We start from the raw sequence: 26,868 nt of genomic DNA on the forward strand, positions 1-26,868 counted from the left end.
AGGAGTCAGCTTGGAAATACATAGGAAGAATCCTATAACCCTTTTCTCCATGTGTATTAATTATAATTATTCAATTTGCCAGAAACCAAGAGCACTTTGGACAAGAGGCAGGGAACTGATCTCAAGTGTAAAGAATCAAAGTGTTGACAATTGAAATGAACAAGGTTGACAGTGAACTTTATGCTGACAGAGGGAAGGCTGACAGGCACAGAAGTACACAGGACTTAAGAACATTCGTAAAGATGAAGACACAAAAAATTGTATATCAAGAGAAGGTTAGGTCAGGGCATAGAAATAATCAAATATGGAAATAGGAAACTGACAAATTGCCATTTTAAAAGAGTGCCAAGAATTGAAACTAGTCAATATTACGCCTGCCACTTTTTAAATGCTGGAAGCCTAAGAAGAAGAGAGATGGACAAATTGGAATGTGTGATCCAAATTAAGATATTAATATACCAGACATGTCAGATGCTCATGGAAGTCAGACAATCAATGTATGGTATGAGAGTGGAATACAAAATATCCAGGAAAGACGGAGCAACCTGAATGATAGCAAGAGATCTCCACTATCTTAAGGTTTACTGTCAAATCGAGTTAACAAATCAACCAAGAATCAGTGAGCATAAATTTTGTATAGGGTAAAATTCCAAGTCTAAATTTAAAAAATATTATTTGGAGTTTACGCATCGGCCATCCCACCCAGACTATATGCAACATGCTCAGGAAATCAGTAAGGCAAAAAGAGGAAAATAAATTCTGCTGGGTAACTTTCACAGTTCTGTAATCTGGACAAATGTCAGGACATCATCATACAGGAAAAAAAACTTGTAAATGTTATTGACATGAGTGAATCTTGAATCAGAACTGCATAGTATGTGTGATCTAGTTAAAAATTTCGGCACTTTCAAATCTCTGATTTTAAAGCACTAGCTTTGTATCAGTAGCCACAGAATCTTATATTAAGCAGATCTCGGGAGGACAGACCAATTGTGCTAAATATCTAAAACAGAAAGAATAGAAAATGGGGAAGGTTTAGAATGGGTGTAGTGATTCCAAAGGAATCAAAACCAATTCTGCCAATACATCATACACAACAAAGCACTCATGAAATCTTGCACTATCAGCTGGTAATCAGGGTATAAAAAGACTTTGAGAAAGCATTGAAGAAAAGCCAACTTAACCATTTAAACTGTTATTAACTTTGAAAACTTTTAAGGAGTATTCTGATACTGTTCCTCTTTGCTTTCAGGGGATGGGTAGCTGGAAAAGTAGAGAAAGAGGAAAAGTAGCAGAGATCTGCTTAAAGCTGAAACATCTGTGGAAGATGTTATGGTAACAAATAGAAAGAAAAAACATTAGCAGATCCCCAGAACTGAGCCTAACTCAAGGATAAATAAACCTACTTACTAACAGCGATACATAACCTCACTTATAGCTGTAGAAATTTCCAGCTCTGAAAACTTGCAAACTTTGGGTGAATATTGAGGAAAGTGGTATTATACACGTTATTTCCTGCTCTAGCTGCTTGTGGCCTCTACTGGAAAAAGGGTTTTGGCTCTAGAGACTTTGTTGTTAAGTGTTTCGTCCATTGTTCTATCCTGAGCAAGGAACCCTAAATCTACTGCAGGAATTGACTGTGATCGTATCCTGTCCATAAACTGAAAATTTCAGGAGAATTCCTGATATGGCATTATCAACCTGAGGACATTTTTCTCATTTTCCGTATTTATAAAAAAAATGAATGAAGTTTTAAAGTTTTGTCATCATGATTGTTCTATACAATGAAAAAACTGTCACTAGTTTCCTTTCAATTTTTTTTTTTTTTCCTTTCAACTATGGAGATCAAGCAGAACAATCATTTGTTTATTCATATCTTGGAGTTCAAGGTTAAAAACAAACAACATTCAGAAACTGTATGTGATACTTCAACTATTCCCCACGATTTAACTACACACCATTAAATATAATTTAAATAGCTCACTGGCTTGCAGATAATTACTTCACAATATAACCTTTAGCATAGCAATATTTGAGCTTGATGCTTGTACATTGTCCATTAAATAGAGAATACATATTCTGAATCAAGATGCATTTATTCAAGAGCAATGAAGTATTAATGATCAGATGTTTTAACTATTGAAATCCGACTGGGACACTGTGTATTTTGGTTACACAGAAGGTGATGAATGAAAAATGAGTGTATATCATTTTAAAGAAACAAGGATGAAGTCAAACACAAATGCATAGAATGCATAAAATCTCATTAGAAAACTAAAAATGGCAGCAAGTTTGTTCTGAAAGTGAATTGAAAGAATTTATTATTGCTTCTATTATTTAAGTGCATAGTAGAAGGGATCAATGAAGAAAGCAACCTGAACTATAAAGAAATGATAGAAATTTATACGCTGGAAGAAGCCATAGAAGAAACATTAAATTATTTATTTTTCTCCATATTGACCGGAAATTTAAAAATGAAGGAAGACAAATGCAACGCGCTCTTCAGTGGACAAAAACCAAATTAAGCTGATAGTTATCACAAGAGGAATTCACTTTTTTTCTTCTCTTCCCACCATAAACAAACAAACAAAAAAATTAATAAGAAGTCAAGGTAGGCAGATTACAGAAAGCTGTTTCAAAGCCATGTAATAAGGATCTAACGTCTTCAGATATTAGAATCCAAGTTTAAGTAGATCCAAATCAATCTCAGTTACTGAGTGAAGTAATGAAGAAATACAGGCGTAAGATTTACCTACAACTAAAATATTTCTAGCCTGAATAAGTTTAATGCCAATTAAAAGTGTTATAGATAAAAAATGCCATTATTTCCCAATCCTCTGCCTATTTGTGTGAACAGATCACAAAAAGGTCTCTCTTCCCTGCTACAGTTAATAATTACTGGGAGGTTTGGGGAATTGGCAGCCTGTGGTAAGCGTCTTTGATAATACTTTAAACTGCTTGGTAAAAGGATTTGTTTCAAATGCCACATCATATATTATATTAAGAATTCCCTTAGATCTCAAAGAAATAGTCTGAATTCAAGCTAGTTATTTCAGATATAAATTTGGGAAATAAATCCCTTCAAAGCATGACAAAATTAAATAAGTAAAAAATATTTCACAAATCCAGAACAAAGCAGGAGAGTCATCATCTCAAAAAAAATAATACCATGGGGATCTTGGTAAATCAAAAAAATTGTCTTGCATTGACAGCAAACAGGTAACATCTCTGTATTTTAGGTGCAAGCTAGAATACAGATACGCTGTTCTGTTTGTTCATTTCTGCTTACAGATTTCCTTACATAGGAAATGCAATGGAATATTACAGATTACCCTTACACAGAGTGTTCCAAAGACCATCATATGGCATAAATTTAACTTTTATTTATTAATAAGTAATACTGCTCAGCTGTGGTACACAAAATCTTAAATCCCAAAATCTGTAAGTAACAAAATTTTTGCCTACCCTTTCTTACACTGACAATCTTAAAATGCTACATCATCTATCCTGTTTCAGATTCTTCATAGAAATAAAGGCTATCAGAAGTACCTTAACAGACCCAATGGGTACACTGGCAAAAATACCATAACTGTTCTTTCTAGTGATAGACTTCAGACTGAACAGTGTGGCAGTACAGAAAGAGAAAATGGCTAACCTCTAAATAGTTTAAGAGCTTTGCAAAATCCAGAACCAATCTTCTGGCAAAAATCAGAGATGGGTTCAGTGCTAAGAGTCATTTATTTCTTTTCTCTTCTTCCTTTTCCTCATACACAGGTATGACGGTTGTGTTTGCTTATTTTGCTTTTGCTGTTTTGTTTTGTTTTTTTTACTTCAGAAAGCATGCTGTGATGATAGATGGCTTTAGCAAGTGTGTGTTTTAAGTTCTTTACCCTGTCATACATTTTCACTTTTTTCTTTAGCCGCACAGCAATATAAAGCCAGCTACTTGTTACAAGCTTTTTGTAAACCTGTTTTTCTCTACTACCCCACTGGAATACTGATGTCCAAAAGAAGAATGTACAGTCCGTTGTCTTTTTACGCTTGCCAGTTCTTGTCACTTCAACTGTTGATTATAAAACTGTGTCAGTCAAACAGCTCATCAAGGAAAGCAAGATTATGCATATTCATACTACATCTCAGTAAAGACAATAAATGAAACATAATTACAGAATCATTCAACAGATTTGATGTGATTACATCTCTTAAAACACTAAGTCTAAGGAGCAGCAATTATCCAGTTATTATTCCCTTAAGAACACAGGAAAAAAGTATAAAAGAAAATATGTTCACTTTAAGGTAAACACAGCCTAGCATATAGAACCAAAAACAAAGCATCTGGGAAAAGGTGGAATGATATAGCTCAGAACAGTGCATCTAGGCCAGCCCTGTGGCAAACAATTTAATAGAAACATGCTGTGTTAAGAGGAGCAGGAGTGGGTGTTGCAATCATGATGCCAGTCTAGTCTGAATAGCACATGTAAGTAAATTTTAGATGCCATTAACATTTTGGTGTTTTGGGTTTTTTCCCCCTCAAAGAAAAACCTGCAATGTGTGTCATCACCATTTGCAGGCTGATTGTAAACAGCAGAATTTCACCTCCTTTAATGAACACACTTTGCTCTTCTGCACTGAGGAAGATTTTGATGCATTATGGCAGAATTTATTACATTACAGCAGTGTGTCACTAAGGAGGCAACACTTGGACAATGCATTATATTAAATAGATTATCTAAAGAAAGGTGAAAATGTTTCACGGTTGTCTCTGGAGCTATAAGACAACTTGATTACTCGGGTTAATTTAGGCAATATTTAGGTATAGTATAGAGTACTATATAGCCAACTAACAAGTAGCTGCTGTAATTGTAGACTGCAGAGCAACAGTAACCAAGTTATAATAATTAGATAGCAGTTACACCAAATTATTTAAACCTATCACCATGTACTTTTAAAGTATTAAACAATTAAACCACATTAACAGTGTAGTTACAACGTTCACCTCCTCCAGAAACACCAAGCTGGTAAGCTATAATAGAATACTTGAAAGACTCACAAATACCTCTACCTCTACTAGTTGATGCAAGAATCACAAACTTATTTATCAGAAAATGACTTTCCATAAACAACTTTTGGACCACAGAGAGGAAGCTTAGATTTTAGCATCTCTAGCTCCTAACTGTGACAGTGTAGATTACACAGAATCACAGAAACACCAAGGTTGGAAAAGACCTATAATATTACCCAGTCCAACCATCCACCTATCACTAATATTTGTCACTAAACCATGTCCCTCAACACAAAATCCAAACGTTCTCTGAATACCTCCTTGGAGTTCTGTGGAGGCAATGGTACAAAATTATTCAACCTGCCAAACCTACCAATTGAATTAGTTCAATTCAAACAGTTGAGCCTCAAACAACACTTGCCTTTGTACTGATGTTCAAAATATTTTTCAGCTGTATAAGCTGGGTGACTGGACTAATAATGGGAAAAGAAAAAACAAATAAAAGTTGCATAGATTTCTAATTAACTTTCTCACTAACATTTGCATCTCATGCTCAATCCCAGAAAATTATTCTTTCAAATTAGAAACAGTATATGTTATCCAGACTAGATTATTCACTCATTATTTTTCAAGCAAAATGAAACAAAGCCAGAGTTTGGTTTCTGTAAGAAAAACTGTATATCTTAGAAAATACTAAACCTCCTAGTCCACAGTCACATTGCTCTTTAATTCAATACCAATACACAAATAATTGCTTCTATCTTTTGATCTTGTCAAAAATAACACCCACTGACAGGTCACTATTGAAAAAATGAAAAAAAAAAAAAATCAGACAACACAGGAACTGTGTTTTGTTTTTGCGCTGGTTTTGGTTTTTTTGTTGTTTGTTTTTGTTTTTTTTTTTTTTCCCTTTGAGTCCTTGCTCTTATAAACTATCAGACAGAAAACAAAAACCTGGAAAAAGAGAGCTATCGTTAGTGATATTGAGATGGTGTCCAGGGGGTGCTAGTTTACAAGAAAAAAAATTTGAAAGAAACATCAGTTCTGGATTTGACCTGTGTAATGTGTAAAGTTTACCAGATCCTTTAAAGGGATCCAAGAACTAACAAAAACAAGAGGGAAGGATTTTATTTTCTCAGGTAGTTTAGCTAAAGCTTTACAGTCAAGAATAATTGCAAATATAACAGATAAGATGTAATAGTTAATGTTATTCCCCTCCAAACAGTGCTAGTGAAAGGAAGGGAAAATATGATTCAGACAGTAGGATGAAAATTTAAGATAGATTGGTTTTGCTGCAAGACAGAAAAAACTACTTGCAGTGCTCCCTTTCCCATAATGAATGAATCAGGAGTTGAGTGCAGCTTCTGAAAGTACCCTCAAAGATTAAAAAATATATTTTTTAATGCTACAAATGGGCCAGAAATAAGATTATATCACTTTATAGCCTCAGAATGCTGAATGCACTTCAGATTACAAGCTCAGCAACCTGCACATATACGATTTTTGTTGTTCGTCACAGTTTAGCACATTGTTTAAATTTATATGTAAAAATATTGTGAACTAAAGACTTTTTACAATTCAGCCCAAAAGTGCAATTCGAATAACAGCAACATGTAAGTGTATATTTTCTTCTGCATCTCTAGATATTAAACATCATTCAGCTTCTACAATTAACTAAAATGATGCTAAGATCTTTGCAATCATAATGGCAGTAAAAGAAATAGAATAAAAATAGAACAAAGTTATAGATAGCCAATAAGACATGGTTTAAGATGCACTTTAATGTTAATCATCTGCTACAGTTTCAAATACTGACAACCTAAAATAAAAAACTCCAACAATGCATGAAAGAAAGAGACTGAGATAAATGGCATCCTCAATCCTTGTTTATCACTGATGTGTTCTGCAGCAAGTTAGAGCTTTTCCTCATGACAGAACAGTTTCAAATCCTCACAGATACCTTTTTACTGAAGATTTTACTACATAATATTTCTGTACTAGTACAGCATTCAGCTCTGCAACTCATCAGATTCACTGACATTATTCATGAGAATGAGGATTCCTCATACAAGTGAAAATTGAAAGTTATTATTTCATTAGCCTGAAGCAGGACGTTGAACTATCCTCTGAAACCCTAACTGATGAAATTTCTTAACAGTCTGTTGTTTTTTGTTTCTTAAATGCATCAAGGACAAATGATGAAATGTTGGCAGGACAACAATAGTAGAACCAATGGAGTGTGAGCAAAAGGTAGAGATCTATTTGTTTTGCTTTTATTTTATGTTATGTGAACTTCTGATCTCTTCCAAACTAAACATTCTTTAAAGTCTCAGTAGCTATAAATAACAGCCCTCATAAAAATACTGTAGAATCTGAAAGCACTAAGTGTTTTGTTCAGCTTGATCTTTCCTCATGTTATTGCATGAATTTCCATGCTGATCCAAAGCTTACACAAATAACTTATCTTCAGCTGATTTGCATTCCAGGAAAAAAAAAATCCAGTTTTGATTTAAACACATCAAAAGCAAGGATCAGTATTTCCCTTGGAAAATTTTCTGCTACTTAATCATTCTGAAATAAATGTATGTGGTTTACTCATGCAAAGCTGTTCATAAATATAGAAATATTTCAAAAATTTACAAGGATTTAGAAAAATATTCTTCCAATTTTCACCTTCAGATCAACAGGGAAATACCTAAATAATTTAAATGAGTTTTGAAAGACTGTTGGAAAGCTTATGTCACGGAAGAAAAGCCTTGTTGTCATTACTAGAAGTTTGTACAGACATATCAGGTGGCTTGGAAGAAATAAAAACATCTTTTCAAGTATTATAATATAGAATAGTATGTGAAGCAAATTTAGCGTATATATTTATAGCAAATATTTAATATACTAAATATTGATGTTCTGAAAACATATAAAAAACTAAACAAACCACTGGATACAAGACTTAACCCAAGAAAAGTCAGAGGGAAGCAGTGCGAAGTTTCACAATAATCTGAAAAAGATAAGGAAAAGTACTAAAATCTCATCCAAGGAAAAAAATAAAGCAAAGTCTGGGTAGCCTGTGCCAGGAGAAGGGAGTTTTCTACATTTGAAAACTAAAATTATTGAAATAGTCTCTTACTGAGTGACAACAATTTACCACAGCTTGACTTTTTTTAATCACAACTTTGCATAGATGCCGAGACAGGGTACACTGATCCCATCCTATGCCCCGAAGAATATCTGCTTTAAAGAAAGAAAAAGGAAAAGGAAAAAGGGAAAGGAAAGCTAGAAGAGTCTTTCTTTCTCAAGAAGAGTCTTCTTTCAGGAAGACTGAAAAGCAGGTATCTCAGCAACATTTTCAAAATGCTTTTCAAAAAAGAAAAATCAAGCCTTCCTTTGAAATCTTTGAAAATATTTTTGTTTTATCAGATGGCATTGTTGTTTTATTAAAATTATTATTATTTTTTTAAAGTTAAATTAGATCTTCCAAAACCAGCATGATTACACATATTTAAAACTAAAGCTCATACACCAATTATAAAGCAATTTTCCAGTTTAAAGAACCATGATATTTCTTTTACTTAGGTAAAATAAATTGCCATTCTGACTCATACTAGGCCTTGCTTCCACTGCCTATTCAGCATCTTTTTCTTGCCATATCAGCAAAATACTAATGGGAGATGGAGTCCTACATCCAGCTGGGACAGCTTTGTGGTTTTGGTCTCATTTCTTAGAATCATCGGTAGAATTAGTTTAATAATGCTAAAGCTAACTATTATATGTGTTAGTGGAAAGATGTCTGTATTTAAATAGTAATTTTTGGATAATATATTTATTCCCAAATTTTCTTTGTCAATTTTGCTCACAGCTACAGCAGTCCGCAATTTCACGTCAAGAAACTTGTAAGATGTTAAAGAGTTACAAAACACTGATATAAATAATTTTTAAGTTACCCAAAAGGAGAGAAATGAAAAAGGTATTGCCACTAAGCCACAAGGTAGGTTTCATTGCTCAGATATGCGCTCTGTATACACAGATTTATTTGCAAGTGTAAATATACGCATGCAGGAGAAAACAAGAAATACAATTATTTCACACATCTAGAAACAAAAAGATTCTATCAAAACTGTCAGTTGCATGGCATGCCCAAAAGAATTGCAGGGATAGAGAATGGACATGCATTGATTCCCACCCAGAATAGAGATAACATATCTCTTCCTCCCAAACGCCATCAGGAAACCAAAGGAGAATCTATGCCTTTACTAATATGAAACATCCTTTAACATTTGCAGTTTCCTGGTCTACTGAGTATTGGACTGGCCACCATAGAGTTAGAAATCCGTTGCATTATCAAAATATTTGAGGAAGTAAGCAGTGATTCAAAATATACGAAGTTGTTAAGCAGTCAGATTGAATCAAACAGATACAAGTTCAGATGTCAATTTTATATCAGACACTATATTCTTTGATTTTTCTGCTATCTCATTAATATATTCACCACTAACGATGCTCACAGATGTGCCATAACTATATTTTACTGCAATATATTATCTCCAACATTAAATACCTCCTAAGGAGATCAAATATGTGATTCACCCTTGGAAATAGTCTTTATGGGGATAATATAATGCTCTTCATTTTATTCAAATTTTCCCAGGAGAATTCACACTCTTTGCACCTGAATAGCCTGCCTATACAACTCTCCACAATACCTCAAAACAAGTTCATGAAAAAAAAAATCTCAGCCTGACTTTATCAGTTGAAGTAGCTTATGAACAAGAGTCCAGTCTGAATAAGAAAACAATTTGTATCACAGTTTTTATATATTCTGATTGTGATTACAGAGTAGGTCATTTCTCAAAATGTCAGACAGTTTCTTATCGAAATGAGAATGACACAAGATGCACTCAGTCTTATGCGACTTTCAACCTCAGACTAAGTCTCTAACTTCAGTAAATTAAAAGCAAGTTGTTGTGTGTGGGTACTTTGTACGTGGTTTATTTCTTTGCTAAAATCTGCACTGTAGGTTGACTAAGTCCCTTTCTTTGAAATAGTAAATTATCAGGAGATAGCACAAAAAAAAAAATGCACCTAAAAACTTCTGTCTTTTCTCTGCTTTGTCTTTTTAGCAGCAGTAATTTGACACAGGTAACAAAATCACCCACACAAACCTAGAGAAAGGTTTGCACAGCCAAGTACACAAAATTATTTGATCACATGGTGAGTAATGATTGAATTCAAAGCCAATGTCAATCAATGTAGATGGCTTCATTTATAGCATTATCTGTAAATTTTCCTGGATTCTTCTTGTCTAGTTACAGTATCTCCTAAGAAAAGCAAGTCAGGACGGTACATGTGATTAAAGCACTAGCGTAAAATTTTATATGATCCTGTCTCAGAGGTCGCAGATAAAGAAGGAACATTAAGTACAAGTCACTGTGTGTAACATTCTTACCAAACTACTGCAGGCTAGAAACACTGACTCAAAAAAAGATTACACCTATCTATTCAAAACTACAAATGACACCTTTCAGTGGAAGATGTCCCTGTCTATGCAGGGAAGTTGAAACCAGATGATCTTCAAAGAGATCTCTACCAACTCAAACCATTCTATGATAAATTGCTGTTTCGCTAATCATAATGACTTGGACTGATCATTTGGTTTAAATTAAGCAACTGATAAATATAGAGCAAATTTACTTTCAAAAGTAAAAGCTAATAAGTCAGTCATTACTTCAAAGCTCAAGAAGAAATGACTCAATGTAACATTGCAGAAGGTCATAAAATAGTTCATATTTTTTAAAAAATAGAATAAATTCATATCATTAGAAACCACTATTTTCAGGAAAAAAGAAAGAAAGGAAGAAAGGAAGAAAGGAAGAAAGGAAGAAAGGAAGAAAGGAAGAAAGGAAGAAAGGAAGAAAGGAAGAAAGGAAGAAAGGAAGAAAGGAAGAAAGGAAGAAAGGAAGAAAGGAAGAAAGGAAGAAAGGAAGAAAGGAAGAAAGGAAGAAAGGAAGAAAGGAAGAAAGGAAGAAAGGAAGAAAGAAAGAAAGAAAGAAAGAAAGAAAGAAAGAAAGAAAGAAAGAAAGAAAGAAAGAAAGAAAGAAAGAAAGAAAGAAAGAAAGAAAGAAAGAAAGAAAGAAAGAAAGAAAGAAAGAAAGACCTCTTTGATGGTGACATATTGGTTTCCATCATTTTAACTAAAAGCACAGCTAATATTGCAGCAATATAAACAAATGCTACCTTGAAAATTGAACTCCATTACCAGCTTCTGCTCCTATGTCCAAAAGATTTGGTCTGCCAAATATAATTACATGCACATGTGCATTCATATATAACAAATATCCAAGAAGACTGTAATTCAAAACCTACTAAAGCAGCTAATTTCACATTTCACACATGCATTCTCCTTGGGAGTAACACAAAACAGAAGAAATAAAAGATTAAAAATAAGAAAAAACATCAAAGATAGAACTGTAAATATATCTTACATAAAATTTCCTTTGTGAATAAAAACTGTGACAGTCATACCTAACCAAATACTGGAAAACACACCTTATACCAGTACATTTCACCTTAATGATATGCTTCATGCATTCAGACGTAGCTGAGTTGATATGCACTGCATATTTCTATTAACCAGTTCCCATAACTAACAGGCTCACAAAGTCAAATATATGCAATCTTAAGTATAATCTTTAAGCTAAAAAAAAATAAAATTACACAATAGGTATTTCTATCAGTAAAAGGTGAAAAAGTTCCTCCCATAATATCTCTTTTGGCTACATAAAACCATTAAATTTATGCACTGTCTCAAGGGAGCCCTCTCCAGGAATCTTTGATAGCAGCACGTGCCCGGGAAAATGAAGTTGTGTTTAAATAGTATTATTACTATTCATGTCAGTGAGAGGGATTAATGCTATTTTAACATGTACAATGGTTTGAATTTCATGCAGAACTGGGAAAGTACAGCACTAGGTGCTCTCCCTTCCAGCCTCATCTCCCTCCCTCTTTTGCCCTGCACATCATACACAATAATTCACTAACAGCAGGAAAAGAGCAAAATTGATTCTACCATTCAGTGTCAGAAGTTGGAGCCAGAGCATCAAAGAGGAAAACTGGCTTTAATATCCAACAGTATCATCCAATAGACCTGTCAGAGTAAACCTGTGACAGTGGTTAAGTCCAAGTATCAAGGTACCTTGTGACTGTACATGATTCATAAAATCCTCAATGAAATTACAGAATCACAGAATTGTAGGGGTTGGAAGGGACCTCCAGAGATCATCGTGTCCAACCCCCCTGCCAAAGCAGGTTCCCTACAGCAGGTGGCACAGGTAGGCATCCAGGCAGGTCTTGAACATCTCCAGAGAAGGAGACTCCACCACCTCCCTGGGCAGCCTGTTCCAGTGTTCCGTCACCTCACTGTAAAGAAGTTCTTGCGCATGTTTGTGCAGAACTTCCTATGCTGCAGTTTCCGGCCGTTTCCCCTTGTCCTGTCTCCACTCACCACTGAAAAGAGTCTGGCCTCCCCATTCTGCTCCCCACACCTTAGATATTTATAGAACTGGATCAGGTCCCCTCTCAGTCTTCTTTTCTCAAGGCTGAACAGACCCAGTTCACTCAGCCTTTCCTCATAAGAGAGATGCTCCAGGCCCTTCACCATCTTTGTGGCCCTCCGCTGGACTCTTTCCAAGAGATCCCTGTCTTTTTTGTACTGGGGAGCCCAGAACTGCATGCAGTGCTCCAGGTGAGGCCTCACCAGGGCAGAGTAGAGGGGGAGGAAATTAAACATTTTAAAATTAAACATTTTAAAAATTTCTGAAATACTTGAAATACAATTTATTTGGCATATATAGCATATTACTACTTGTTTCCTAGCCTAAGCCATATAAGATGATTAAAAAAAAAAATTAAAAAAAAAAAAAAAAAAACACCACAGCTCTTAAAGAAAAGGATATTCTACGGTAAATATTGTCTATAATATTTTCCTCTCTGCTTACTATAAATAACTGTACTCCAATTAAATTAAGTTCAATCTTGTCAAGCAGGAAATTTTTTTTTGAAGAACTGGTAAATGATTCTGGATTACTGTCCTGAACATTTTCCTTTATCTCTTCATGAATTAAGATGAAATTCTACTTGGACCTCTGTAATAAGAATAAGGTACATTAAAAATTTTATACAGTGCAATGAACGTTTACCATCTACATGCTTCTACAAGTGGCAAGGGGAAGTATCTTTGTGACCTTAGACATTATCACACTGTAATGTTACTCTTTAAATAGAATACAAAAGTTCAAATTACCATGATATTCACATGCTGTATAAACATTTTCACATGTCTACATGCTCTTTGCCAAAAAGTACCAAAAAAAAGTGCTCTTGCTACATTCTTGTGGAGAACAGTTGCATTGTCCCCACCCTTGCGAGGAGCATGTGCAGCACCCCAGCACAACTGCCCCTCCAACAGACATTACTATTGGCCAAAGATAAGCTTGCAAACACACTGGCATTTCCACTAAATTTCTGCAGTTCAATGACTTTCATGTTTTAATTCTGTTTTAATATCAGGAGTTTTTAATATGTTTTTAAGTAACCCCCCCTTCAGGGCTGTGTTATATCTGCAGTTTCATACTCATAAGATGTCATGATAAGGCAGGTGTACCTGTGTGACTGTCTCTTCTTTGAACAATTCCAAATTCTCATCTATAACTGGTATCATATGTATCTGCTGCTAATCTCATCAAGTGCATGAAGGATTCAGACTGAAGTATTTACAGAGCTTAAATACATAGCTGAAGACTGTATTTCAAAATGTAAATTAGCTCAGCTGTTCCTTTCAAGCCCATGCAGTTTATGGCTCTATAGTCATTAATAACCAAGGCCTAAATTTCAGGCAAGCTGCAATTCTGACTTTAAGAGTACAAAACAATGAAGCTGGGTTCACTGTTGTTTTGAACATCATAGCTATACAGACATGGACATCTGCACTCTGGAAACCCAACCATGGCTTTCAAAATTCACTTATTTGATGAATACTGCATGTAAGATAGTCTTCAGAATTTAATACCTCTTTAATTTTTGTGTGTTTATCTTTCAGAATAAAAGATGTCTTTTTGCCACAAATGTTATCAATCTCTGAAACCAAGTCAGGAGTACCTTTCTTCCTTAATTTACACCTCTTTTTTAAAAATACTTCTTAAATTATTGATCCGTTTTTCTTCTCAGTTTAGCTTCAGGATGGGTGCTTAGCTCAAAATCAAATAGAGTAAAACAAAGAGGAAACAATTTCATACATGAACTTCATCAAAGTCTTCAAGTGATAAACAATTCTTTGACAGGAATCCATCTGTTTTCTTTGTCTCAGAGCTCCGGCAACTAGAAGACTCAGCTCTCCCTTCATAAGATAGACAGCAACAAACTGTGCCCATCCAAATTGAACTTTTCAGGGAGGCAGGGGAAAAAAAAAATACACCTTTTCATAGAATCATAGAATGGCTTGGGTTAACAATCAATGTAGAAGTACATCTAGTAATAGTATCCAGTGAGAGAAATAAATTATAATCATTACATTGACTGGTAGTATCACCTCAAGAGAAAATAAATCCAATATTAAACCAACTTTTACCTGATAGCAGCCAAAAAGCTAAGAATCCCAATTTTCTTCTAACACAAAAAAATAAGAGTATCATTTATATCTAGTACTCTAAATCACAGCAGTATCCTTTTATTTCTCAGATATACTGAATTATTAACTCTTCTGAGGAACTGCTGGTCTAGTGAAGGAAACATGCACCATGGATTCATTCCTCCACCCACACTGTAGCATGATGGTGACATCTACAGATCTAAAATTTCTAAAGCAACAGATTCTTGTCTCACTTGAACAAACATCTCCTAGAGATAAAAAGTTTTAGTAGGTTAATGTGTTCCTCCCAGCTTCCAGTTCTAAAGAAATAATTCATACAATTTAACTATAAGAACATTATACATGTATGGATATTTTTGTTGAAATGTTTCAAACATCAGAAAACAGTAAGAACATCAGTATAATTTCTCTCTGAATGTAAAGCAGTTCTTCATACAGTGTCCAATTTGAGACCCAAGTGGATGACCTTGACAGACTCAAGAGATAGGCCCATGTAAACAACATATACTTCCACAAAGACAAGTGCAAGGTCCTGCTCCTGTGTCAGGATATTCTCAACCTGAGTATAGTCTGGGTGATGACTGGATAGAGAGCAGCCCTGTAGAGAGCGACTTGGGGATTTCAGTGGATAAAAAACTCAGTATGAATTGTCAGTGTGAACTTGGAGTCAAGAAAGATTTGTAGTGTTTCTATGTACTTTATGACTGTATATTTCCTTAGTATGTAATAACAGATCTTATTCATCTTTAAAAACTGTGATTGTGAAATACATTTTCATCAGATAAATAAAGCACCTCCTACCACTTAAATTTTTCTACTAATATCTTCATCATAAACAATTGCAGAACTGTATCAGACAAACCAGACTTTGTTCTTATTCAGCATCTATAGCATAAATATTTCTGCACATCAGCAAAGAAGGAAAGCAAAGAAAAAAAACAATGAATTCTACATTTGCTACCAATTTCACTCTCAGCAGGGACAAATTCTGTTGGCATTCTGAATGCGTTAGCTACACCACAGAACTACAGAAAGGAAAGATACAGAATTAATTGTATTCCAGTTCATTTCCATGTTTTTTCACTCCCCCATTCCGTATCTCCTAATCCCCACCCCTATTCTTTAAGCATACACTCAGGAATGCAAAACTAATTCTGAACAAATATACACAGAGACTGACATAACATCAATATAAATAAGACAAGAAGTTTATTGAATTGATTGCATAAGAATTACCCTATATTTTCTGAAGTGTCAATGAATCCTTACAGCATGACCCAATATTTGAAATTCTACAAAAATCTTTTTTTTTTTCATAGAATATTTATATTCTCACAACCATTTAATATTAGCGCTACAACAACATCCATCAATTAATAATCAGGTCCCACTGTACTGGATTCTGTATGTACAACAATAATTACTACTTGAAAACAAAACAATCCTAACCCAGACAGTGACTGGGCTAAAAAGTACTGTTTGTTATATTCTTCATAGAAAAATATTTGTAACAAAATTAGTATGCAAGTCCATAACAAAATGCTTAAGTACAGTAATAGAAAAGTAGCTACAGTTCTTGATTTTCCCAGAGGTTGAGACCCTGCTGAAAGATAAGGACAAAAATTAAAATCTTAAGATCATGTTCCTGATACAAACTAAATCTGCACGTAGGGATAATGTTTTGCATCTCTAATTGAGGTTAAAGGTAACACGTTTAAGTTCAGAAACTGCCTAAGCTTCCTGTTTCTTAATTCATTTTTCGCATTACCATAGAAACAACCTTTCTGAGTATGTGTACAGGGAGAAAGGAGAGGAACAGGGGGATGGGTGAACAATCACAAACATTTGTTTTCTTAATGGAGACTAACATATGAATGAGACATCCATGATTTCTGAATAATACAGCTATTCATGGAACAAAATAATATTTTTCTACATCTTTTCATTAAAAATATTTGTAAATACCAGTTTTGTTGGATAAATAAAAGTTAACAAAATGTAAAATATTTTTTAAAAAAATTAAATAAAATGCTGAGATGATGAGCACACCAGAGAGCAAGAACACCTCCACAGGGAAGTTATTTATCGGTTAATTTTAAAGTCTACTCCCAGCTACACCTGGGATTTCATTGTCAAACTGAAAATAGTTGCAAGATAACATATAAGACAGAATTGCTCTTTCAGTCCACTGGCTAAAGCAACAGACTTGTAAGCAAAGCTAGTAAATAATCTTTGGGGACTGTATATAAATGTGTGACAGACATATTGGTCTTCTAATGTAATTAGGCCTTGACTCACAGCTCCCTTCTGCTCAGAGTTTTGGTTTTTTTGCTTCCAGATATAGACTTTATCCCTTTGGGAATTTGTCCCCCGAGTACTTTTGCTACAAAGAGCCATTGTGGATTGTGCCCTGTTTACATAGATACCAGCTTACAATTAACAAAAACATACGTAGAAATCTTATCAGTCAGATAGCTGAACTTAAAAATAATTATATTTTTCTTATTTAAAACTAGTTATTTTTGAAACTAAAAAATAGATGTATTCTCTTCATTTGAGTGATAATTTAAATTAAAATACTATAATGACATAAAATTGATGCAGTTAAAGACACTTTTAATCCCAGACCAGTCTAGCAGTTAAGAATTTTTAACCAGCACTCCTTTAAGTCTATCTGGCATTAAAAGACACTTGCAAAATCTATCAAAGCTGCAGAAACATCTATAATATTTTTTCTTAATAGAATGAGGAATACGAGCATCTTACCACATAGCTGAGTGATACAGCCATATGAACACAACGTTCTCATATGCTTTGTGTTTTCTAAGACATTACGTTTCAAGTGAAACAGCTTCAACAGGAGAGACGAGCACAAGGAGTAGGAGAAAATAAACATCTGAATTTTTCCTTAGAAAAATAAACTTAAATAATCCTGAACACAAAGTTCCTAAGATTATTAATTTCCTGCAAAATTTCATCTAAACATCTGTTTTTCAGTTCCAGAGGGCACGTCCACATTTCTCAGAGCTATCAGTTTGGGTTGTTTTTTTTTTTTTTCTTGCTGTTAATTGTACTTCTAGGTATAATCAATAATATCAGGAATAAGATTTCTGATATTTTTTGCAAATACGAGAGTATTAAATGTAACCACTTCCAGGTCATATTGTTAATATTTTCCTTCTTTACTTAAAGTGAATAAAAGCTCATCTTACCTGGACCTGTATTTATACACACCTTCTACTAAGCTGCAACTCCATCCTAAGTAAAAAAAACTAGCGTTCTCCATTGATATCATATGAAATCAAAACTTAATAGGAGGAAGACAGAAGCATCAAAATTCTATCCCCTTTTTCAGTCACACATTTAGCACAAAGTTCTACTTTTCACTTTGGATTGTTTCCCCAGCAGTCTTCCTTTCTTCCACAATACATACAGAGAAATAATTCTTCAGAAAGTAGAGCAAGGTTAGCTTGCAACCATAACAGCTCACAGAGCAACTCTATTAGCAGCACAGCATACACTGTAAATTGTAATTAAACAACAAACTGCATACAACCATGTTATTTCTGCCTATGAAAAATGAAAACAGACTCTAGTGTGGATTCTAAAAAATAAATAGAGGTTACTGTATAGTCTGCAAAACTAAAAATTAGTAGCAAATAAAATGTATAGTTTAAAATGTAATAAAAATAGAACTACATCAGTGTTTGCTTTACTTTAAATTTGTGCATTTTTAGTTAAAAAGCACATGGAATAGTCTAATTAATAATGTAAAGTTAAGATGAACATCTGTAGATAGCACTGGAAGTGCATGAGACTTTCACCTCTCTTTTCACCAGAGAAAATAACAGAATAGTAAACTTTTAAAGGGGTTAAAAGGAGGTGCATATCAGCATCAAGAAATAATATACACTATCTGTTTTTATCATATAGAGCTTTAAAGGGAAAAGAACAATCTCCTGGCACAGAAATCTGTAATAGGTAAATGCAAATAAAAAGATTCTTCAGTTTTCAAGTAGCAATACTCACACAAACATTTTCTCCCCTCGCTCCAAAAAGCCAAAATCAGTGTATATTCATATACACTCAGTTGAAGAGCCTACCATTTCAATAAGCACTGTCCATTATGTCAATTATTAACTTGGGCCAGTGGAAATAGATCAAATAGCAGCAATTCCAAGTTCCTCATCAAAAGCTAAATCATAACACAAGCAGTAGCAATACAGCACTGGACAATATCTGGATTACACCCACTAAATGAGACATTGGTCCAGTTAGATAGTGAAAGAACTATATGTGTCAGGAGAAACACTGGAAATATAAACCACTCTGTAACCTATTCAGTACACTGTCCATAAAGTGTTACCTGAAGTCAGGGATTACGATTTCAGCTCTACTTTCCCTTGCTGTATTGTTGAGATGGCTCTGCTAACACCAACAGATTTTTTTTGTACTGATGTGGATATACTTCATAATGAGTGACGTACAGTCTTAGCATGACAAGAGCTGGCACTTAAATGCTGAAAACACCTCAAAGTTGTATAATAAATACATATATAATGAACATTTTATACTTCACTGAATGTTCTATATCTTGCCTGCCAATTTGCATTACTAGTTTTTAACAGTAGGGTTTTTTTTAATTATCTTCTAAGGACTTGCTTTACTTGTAACATACGCTTGAAAAGCATAGAAACTGATTTCTCAGAGAATACTGAATAGGCATGAGAAACATTTTCCATTTCCAAGATGATTAACTAAACAAAAAATCAGAGGAAAATTGTTGCTTTTGCTGCACTAGCATTCAAATGAGCAATTACCTTTTTTTATTTTTAATTTGTATAGCAATATCTGCTTCTGAGGTTGACTGACATGAAGATGTATCTAGAGCTCAGTAGCTAAAAGAAAACAGTATTATACATCTAGCTCCCCTCTGTTTTACTGACAGAAGCACGTTTAAATGAACAATTGTTCAGGATTTCAGTGCAGCCGGTAAAATCAGTGCAGATCATTCACTTCTGAACATATTGTAAGAAAGGTCAATAAATTTTATTCCTGCTCTATTATCAGACTAACAAGTTGAAACATGAGAACAAAATATCAAGATTAGAAATAGGTTTATCTATTTTCATTTTCAGATTGGAATTCTATAGACAAACATATTTCAGAATATGTCAATCCAACAAAACCCCTTCAGTCTACATACCATGGGCTGGTGAAAAATACTCTCATTCTTTGTCTGTAATTATAATATTTATCTAACTTCACAGAATATTATGCTTTCAATAATTGTTGGGGTTTTTTTTTAATTATTTGTATACATCTCTATTGCAATCAGACATTATGTCACTTTTACTTTTTCTTAGACTATCAATTAAGTGGCAAAAATTCCTTCATACATTCCAATCACCTCCAGTGAAAAGTCAAATATTTACTGAAAAGCTGTCCTCATTTCTCTTGAACCCATATCCTATTAATCATACTGCAGACTACAAAGAATCCCTAAATATCAAGTAACAAGAAATTTCAGGTGTTCAATTAACCACCAGATGGAGCCCACATAGTCACAACATGCAGTAAGAGCATATGGCCAGTAACTGCGAAAAATGAGTACAAATTGTGTACAACAGTTACAGAATATATATATAGCCAAGGCTCTAAATCAAGCCAGACTCCACGTGTAAGCAGACTTTCTGAGGATTTAAATTACAGTCACCATATGCTTTTAAGGACAAGATTTTTTCAAAAAACAATAGCAAATAACTGGCTTCATTTGTATGATTCTCTTTGCAGTGTAGGATTTTGTAAGACACAGAAATAATCAAAATGCCAGCCACCAATTCTGGAACAGACTATTCTTTCTGCATTTAATTGCAGTGATCAACACTTTATGTATTTGGTAGGCATCTTTTAAAAAGGAAAACTATTTAAATGCTTAGAAGAGGTTTAAGTTCCAGTGTTTATCCATAAGAATACAAAATACTTTGTACTCATGCTATCCTGGGAAGGACAGGCTGCAACTAAGAGGAGGAGGAGAAAATCCAGGTGTTATGAAGCTGGGCTTGCTGCTGCTGCAACCACTCAAGAGAGATGTGAAGGATGGGGAATGACAACAGCCCGCAAATGGGAATAAAATCTCCCTAAGGGGTAATTAGCCAGTAAGTTTGAAAACAAACATTAAGCAGTAAATCAGTTAATAGTTGGTGATAGCTCCTTTAAAAGCCTGGGATAAGAGTGAACACAGCAATGCTTCCATAAAGGTAGGAAGAATACATTGTAAAACTTCTGCACAGTAGATTGAATCCCAGTTCATTTACTGATAATTCAGTTTCCAGTGGAAAAATCTGGCAACAGCACACCCTAGACACACAGTAGATCAAGTTTCAGCACATCACTTCATTCACTTCCCAAAATGCGCAGTAACTGGATATTAGATTAGTGAGAAAAAAAAGAAAATCAGAAAGAAGGAAAAGGTATGGCCAGGTTCTGCCTTTTGTTCCTCTACAGTCCTCTGAGAATGAAAGAGGTTATATAGAAAGGGCAGAGTTAAATTAATTCTGAGTTTGAGTTTTTTTCCTTCTCATACAAGCTTCAGATATTCTCCTCCTACCGACCTCTCTACAATATACTTTTTCATATCTATGAATGCAAAAAATGCTACTGTGTCGGGCTTCTGTAGTCACACTGCCAAACAGTTCAAATTTCAACACAAAATTGGGGGGATGGGGGTGGGGGGAGGAAGGTGATTATTTTTCATATTATTATCACAAATGCAATTATAATTTCATTTCATTTTTCTCCTTGGCCTCTAACACCACTGAGAGACTGAATACTGCTATGTAATCTACAAGGCTAAACTGAGTCCCCACCCTGCAAAAAGCTAAATTTAACTTTTTGCTTGAACTTTTCTTTGATATATAGTTTATAGTTTCACTTATCATGAATTGGAGAACAGCCACACTTCCTAGGGTTCTGGGGAGTTTTTTTTTGTTTTGTTTTGTTTTTTGTTTTTTGTTTTTTTTTTTTTTTGGAGGGGAGGCATGATAGATATATTTTAAAACCCCATGCTGTTACTTTTACTATAACATTAATAGTTTTATTTTTATACCCTGTAAGGAATGCTGCTAGGACTCAAAGAAGTTGGAAACGGAAACATATGCTTTAAAGGCATTTGCTAATAAGTATGGGAAAGAAGAAAAATGCAAACAATCTTACAAAAAGTAAAAATCTCCACAGTTATCTGTTACAGCTAAGAGAACTCTAAACTTTTAGGCAATTATTTAGAAGTGCATATCATAACTATCATTGCTGGGAATTACACAAAGTTCCAACTCCTCCTCTGGTCATATAGTTATAAACATTATATAAATTTGGACAACAGAAAACATTTGTGTGAGAATTTATCTTATGCAGTCATTTCTTCCTGATTTTTTTTTTATGACAATATAGCTGAGTAAAACTACTCGCAGATCTTTTCCTCTTAATTCATAACTCTCTCCATATACTGTTAACAAGATTGTGACTTTGGACAGATTTTACAGCCAAATAACATTAAAGTGTGGCAATTAGTGTCTTTCAATACACACTGTCTGATTTGTAAAATTGGATTTTAAGTAATAAGCCATCTGCTGTTCTCCATTCTAATTGTGGCACTAATTATGTATTTTTAATTGTGATCCTAATTTAGATCACAATATTACCAAGAAATTAAGAACACTATTTGTTTTCATCATTTCACTGAGGTATTTTGAATTTTTTATCTGTTCTAGTGCAGAACAGCTGCTCAGATTCTGCTTTTTTATGTAATAAGGACACACGGCAGAGGAAAAGCAAAACAGTGGCTATAAACTTGAGTCATCCTTGACCTCCATTTCTAGAAAGTGATTTTCCAGTATTTGTCCTGGTTTGCAAGCCCTTGTGCTTATAAAGTCTCAAACAGCTACTTGTCCACAAAACACAGCCAAAGTTGTCTATAGATATTCCAGACTCCTTGCCATGCCAGCATAGATGCTAAGCTACTAAATGTCCAGTGATGTCTTTATATCCTCACAAGTTAAGAAAACTTATGTAATGGAAAGGAGAGAGTCATTCTGTCCCATCTTTCTTTCATGGTAGTCAGAGCAAATCAAACAATACAGTTGGCCACAAATGGAAAGTTTCTTTACAGAAACAATCTGCAATCCCTTCTGCTTAGAGAACACCACAGTTGTCCCCATTCAGTGTAAATCCTTATGTCAGGAGCACAACCCAGACTGATCTAAAGCTAAACATAGGTAGAAGCCCACAGCCTGCTCTTACCAGACCACCATAACCTCTGTACAGTTGTACATTATGCTAAGGCCAGAGTCAGAATATCTAAAAATAAAAATTAAAAAGTGGGCAGATTTAAGGGCAGAGTATTGCTGCATGCTCTGTCCTAGCAGTCGTGAAAGTTACCTCATCCCAAAAAGAGGATGTTCTAGCTAGGATATATCCACTTACTAAAACTCTTCTTTTTGCCTTCTTTGCTATACCATTGCTCCTATAACACCATTACAAAAATTGAAGGTATTAGAGCATAACACCTTATAAAACAAAAATATCTAGCAATTTAAAACTGTTCTAATTGCATGACAGTATCAAGGATGTGTACTCTGTGCTTAGACAATTTGAATAAGGCCCTCAATAACATGCCTTTGTAGGTCACATTCAACTGAAGTACTCTATTCTGATCTAATATTTCTATAATGAAATCAAGATAAATTTTAGCAAAAGGAATACTTGTTTGACCTTTTATTTAGGCCATTCCAAAAAAGAAAAAAAAAAAAAGTCAGGAAAAGAAATGAGAATGACAGCATAGAACTTACTGCAATCAAAAGCTGCTCCCAGCTGAAGTCAGAGCAGAGAAATACAAAAGCATAAGCTTTGCAGATTAATATTCTTAACCTCTTCCTCCATAAGCACACTATTCTGCATTCTTTAATCAATTCTGAGAGCAAGAAATTCAATTTTCAGAAAAACAAACATTTTATTTGAATATCAGTAGGTAAAGAAAATACTTATATCTATTAAGAAATTAAACATTCCCATGAGAACTGCAGATAATAAAAGGAGATCATGTTCAAACAGGTTCAAATAAATAGAGAGCTGTTCTTTTTTCCCAGCTGGATAAGATAGCTCAGCTAAATTACATCTCATGGCTCTACAAAACTCTCTGAAAATTATTTCTACTGAGAAAGATTATTCTATTTGATCATGTGAAATAGCCTGAGCCAATCAGACAACACAAAAAAATTACGAAGCAACTTCCACATAAAATGCCAGTTTCACCTTTCAGGCTGAACTCTAGTTTAACCATTAAAGTTTTAATTTCCTCATCCTGAGAGGTATTTGAGATAAGCCTAGGAAAACTCAGAAGGTATCTGAGATACCACTCTGGAGTAACCACTGGTAAATGTAAAGTTTGAATGGCAGTTCTGCTGGCTTGAGCTTAAAATAGAGCCTGAACAGCAGTGTAAGAGGTGATGGGCAGTGGGGAGAGAGGAAATCAGGCTCCATGAGTTGGACTGAGGAAATTTTCCCTCCACTCAGTTCTTTTTAAATAAAGCTAAATTTGGTTAAAATTCAAACACAAAGCTCTGATTATATGAACATTTGGAACAATTAAAATAATTGTTACCTTTCTTGCCTTTTTTTATATTTACAGACAAAATAACAAATAAAGGTTTTTTGTTTTTATTTTTAACTTCCTCCCTTGTAGGGCTGAAGGAGGAAAAAGTGACAACTATTTTTAGCTCCTCATTTGTTAAGTTCCTGTTACAGAATTTGAAAAATTACAGAGGTACAGTGTATATGTTGAAGTAAGGAACACAAAATTCTACCAATAGCATACTGCAATTTTAAGAAATAAATAGCAGTGGGAAACAACAATAGAACTGATCCCAGCAAAAGAATAAAACAAGTATTAAATCTGCACTATTGACTACATCTCTAAAACCTTTTTCACACAGACTAGCTCACAGAATGATGCAGCCAGTCTTTATACTTCCTAGGAGATCTAGAGAAAGGAAAGCAGGCTATGGTGACTACAAATTTCACATTTAATTTGACCAAATCACAGTTATGGCACATCAATACTCCTACAAGTGCTGAAAATACAAAGATTTAAGCTACTCTGTATAGATCCTTGAGAAATAGTCTGATGATGGAGGCCATGGAAGTCACTAGACAGAAAGCAGTTTTGTAGTGGTTTGTTAAATACCAGTGTAGAGTCTCATCTCCTTACAGTATAACTTTTCATTAATTAAGGACAAAATGCTTTGTGCTTTGTCTACATTACTCAAACTACTGGGTAAACATCTCTCTCTCATTACAGACCCTACATACCATTTTAGCTGTGCACCTTTGCAAAGAAGCAAGCAGTAGTACTTTTGGCAAGCCAACAAGAACAAAAGTAGTGACACAAAGCTGAAAATATTGATGCAATTTCTATCTCACTTCCAACATTCCAATTCCGCTGGATTAAGGGATAAAGACAGCTACACATCTGTCCCCAGCATATCCCAAAGTGCCACTTGTCTGCTGAAAGTATCACTGAGAGGTAGTTCCTTCCAGTTCTCAGCATCAGACAAGACAGCATTCCCAACTTGCACCCCAAAGAGAGCCTGCAAGCTGGGTTTGCACTGAAGTCTCCACAGGGCTTCTGACAAAAGGAAACATGCAAGGCAGTGATTTCACCACCAACAAATCCAGAACATGGTCTCCAGGGGTCGGGGAGAGGTCTCCATGGAGTCATTTAGAGTTGCTGCCCAAAGCTGTGACTATTTTGGCCATTTCTGCTGCATGCAAACATTACAGCCATTAATTCCTGTCCCCTTTAGCGTTTAAGCTAATATCCTGTGACATGAAATACTCAGTTCCGAGACAGTATGAGTCCTTCAGATAAACACTGAGTTTTCTAACAGTCCTCAAAGCAAATCCTTCTCTCTTGACGAGAATATTATACTGGTTGAAGTACTGGAAAAAGTCAGGAATGTATCTGCTTTGTTAACTGATGAAACGTGAAAAATACTGCAGTGCTGGGTAATGTCACAAACAATACAGTTTATATCTTGAGGATGCACACTGCTGAATTTCAAATCACAGAGTTTTTCTTTCACTATGCACTTTGTATCTGTCTACATTTTTTATGCAGTTGGGTGACAATATATATATATTTATTCAGTGATTAAGTGGTTGTTGTGTTTATTAAATATATTATTTTTAATGTAATGCATTTATCTCAGTTCTGGAAGTGGAAGCATTTCCTAATACTGAAGAAGCAAATTGTGTTCATAATTGCATGCTAAGATTTCTAAATTATAAATTAACATAAACTACAAATGGTCAGCTAATACAAAGCCACTGAATAAAATCACTGTAGTTGACAAATATTGTCCAAAGAGATCATAAAAGGTATCATTTTTGCATCCCTTTTTCAGAATGAATTTTTGATACAGTTTCACACGTATGAATGGAGCTTTTCAAAACTCAGAATTATTGTTCAGCATAGATTTGGAAAATAAGAAGCACTCTACTAGTATTTGGCATGCACTGATGAGTTAATGCTTATTACTAAATGATTATCTGGGGAACATCAATACCTCAAAGTTTTTAAATAACTAGGCATAAATGGATCCAGTCAGATAATTTAAAATGCAAGAGTTCATCCTTCTCAGTGAGTCTGCTCTTATTTCCTTTTCTCTCTTTTTGTTTTTCTGTATGTAGAAACAACAGGCACTGTTTTCTGTCAGAGATACTTTTCTGCTCCACTGCAGTCAGGCAAGCATCAGTGGACTCTTGCACTGAAGGGGCAAATGCCAAGATACCATACCTTCTGGTGAGGCCACCAGCATCTCCAGCTGCTGGAATGATGCTTCATCAGGAATCCTGCACCACACTACCAGAGGCTGCAGTAGGCTGATCACAGACTGGAAAAGAAGTATAAAGCTCTGAATAAAGCTTGGTTTCTATTGTAAGAAAACAAGTGTCACAAGCTATTACATAAAGTCAGCTACAAAACACAGGAGACAAAAAGCATAGCAGGAAAAATATTTCAAAAACACATCAGCAGCAAGCAGGAAATTAAAAGAGAAGGGAATGTAATTGATAGACAACACCAAGAATGTGAAAGCTTCGTTTACTAATCAGTATCAACCTCAACCAAATATCTGTTAAAAACTGGATTTACTAACAAACAGTATCAGTG

At 34.6% G+C, this 26,868-nt stretch overlaps 1 long non-coding RNA gene across 1 annotated transcript in view; it reads left to right on the forward strand.

Annotated features, from left to right (window-relative positions):
• The window catches only part of LOC128080325 (uncharacterized), a 987,521-nt gene extending 974,823 nt beyond the window's left edge, over positions 1–12,698 (forward strand). The window contains exon 2 of the long non-coding RNA XR_008206606.1: positions 12,567–12,698. This is a non-coding gene — a long non-coding RNA (uncharacterized LOC128080325). The remainder of the gene's footprint in view (positions 1–12,566) is intronic.
• The last annotated feature ends 14,170 nt before the right edge of the window (positions 12,699–26,868 follow it).

Source organism: Tympanuchus pallidicinctus, unplaced genomic scaffold, assembly GCF_026119805.1.
Source record: "Tympanuchus pallidicinctus isolate F22 unplaced genomic scaffold, pur_lepc_1.0 scaffold2, whole genome shotgun sequence".
NCBI lineage: Eukaryota > Metazoa > Chordata > Aves > Galliformes > Phasianidae > Tympanuchus > Tympanuchus pallidicinctus.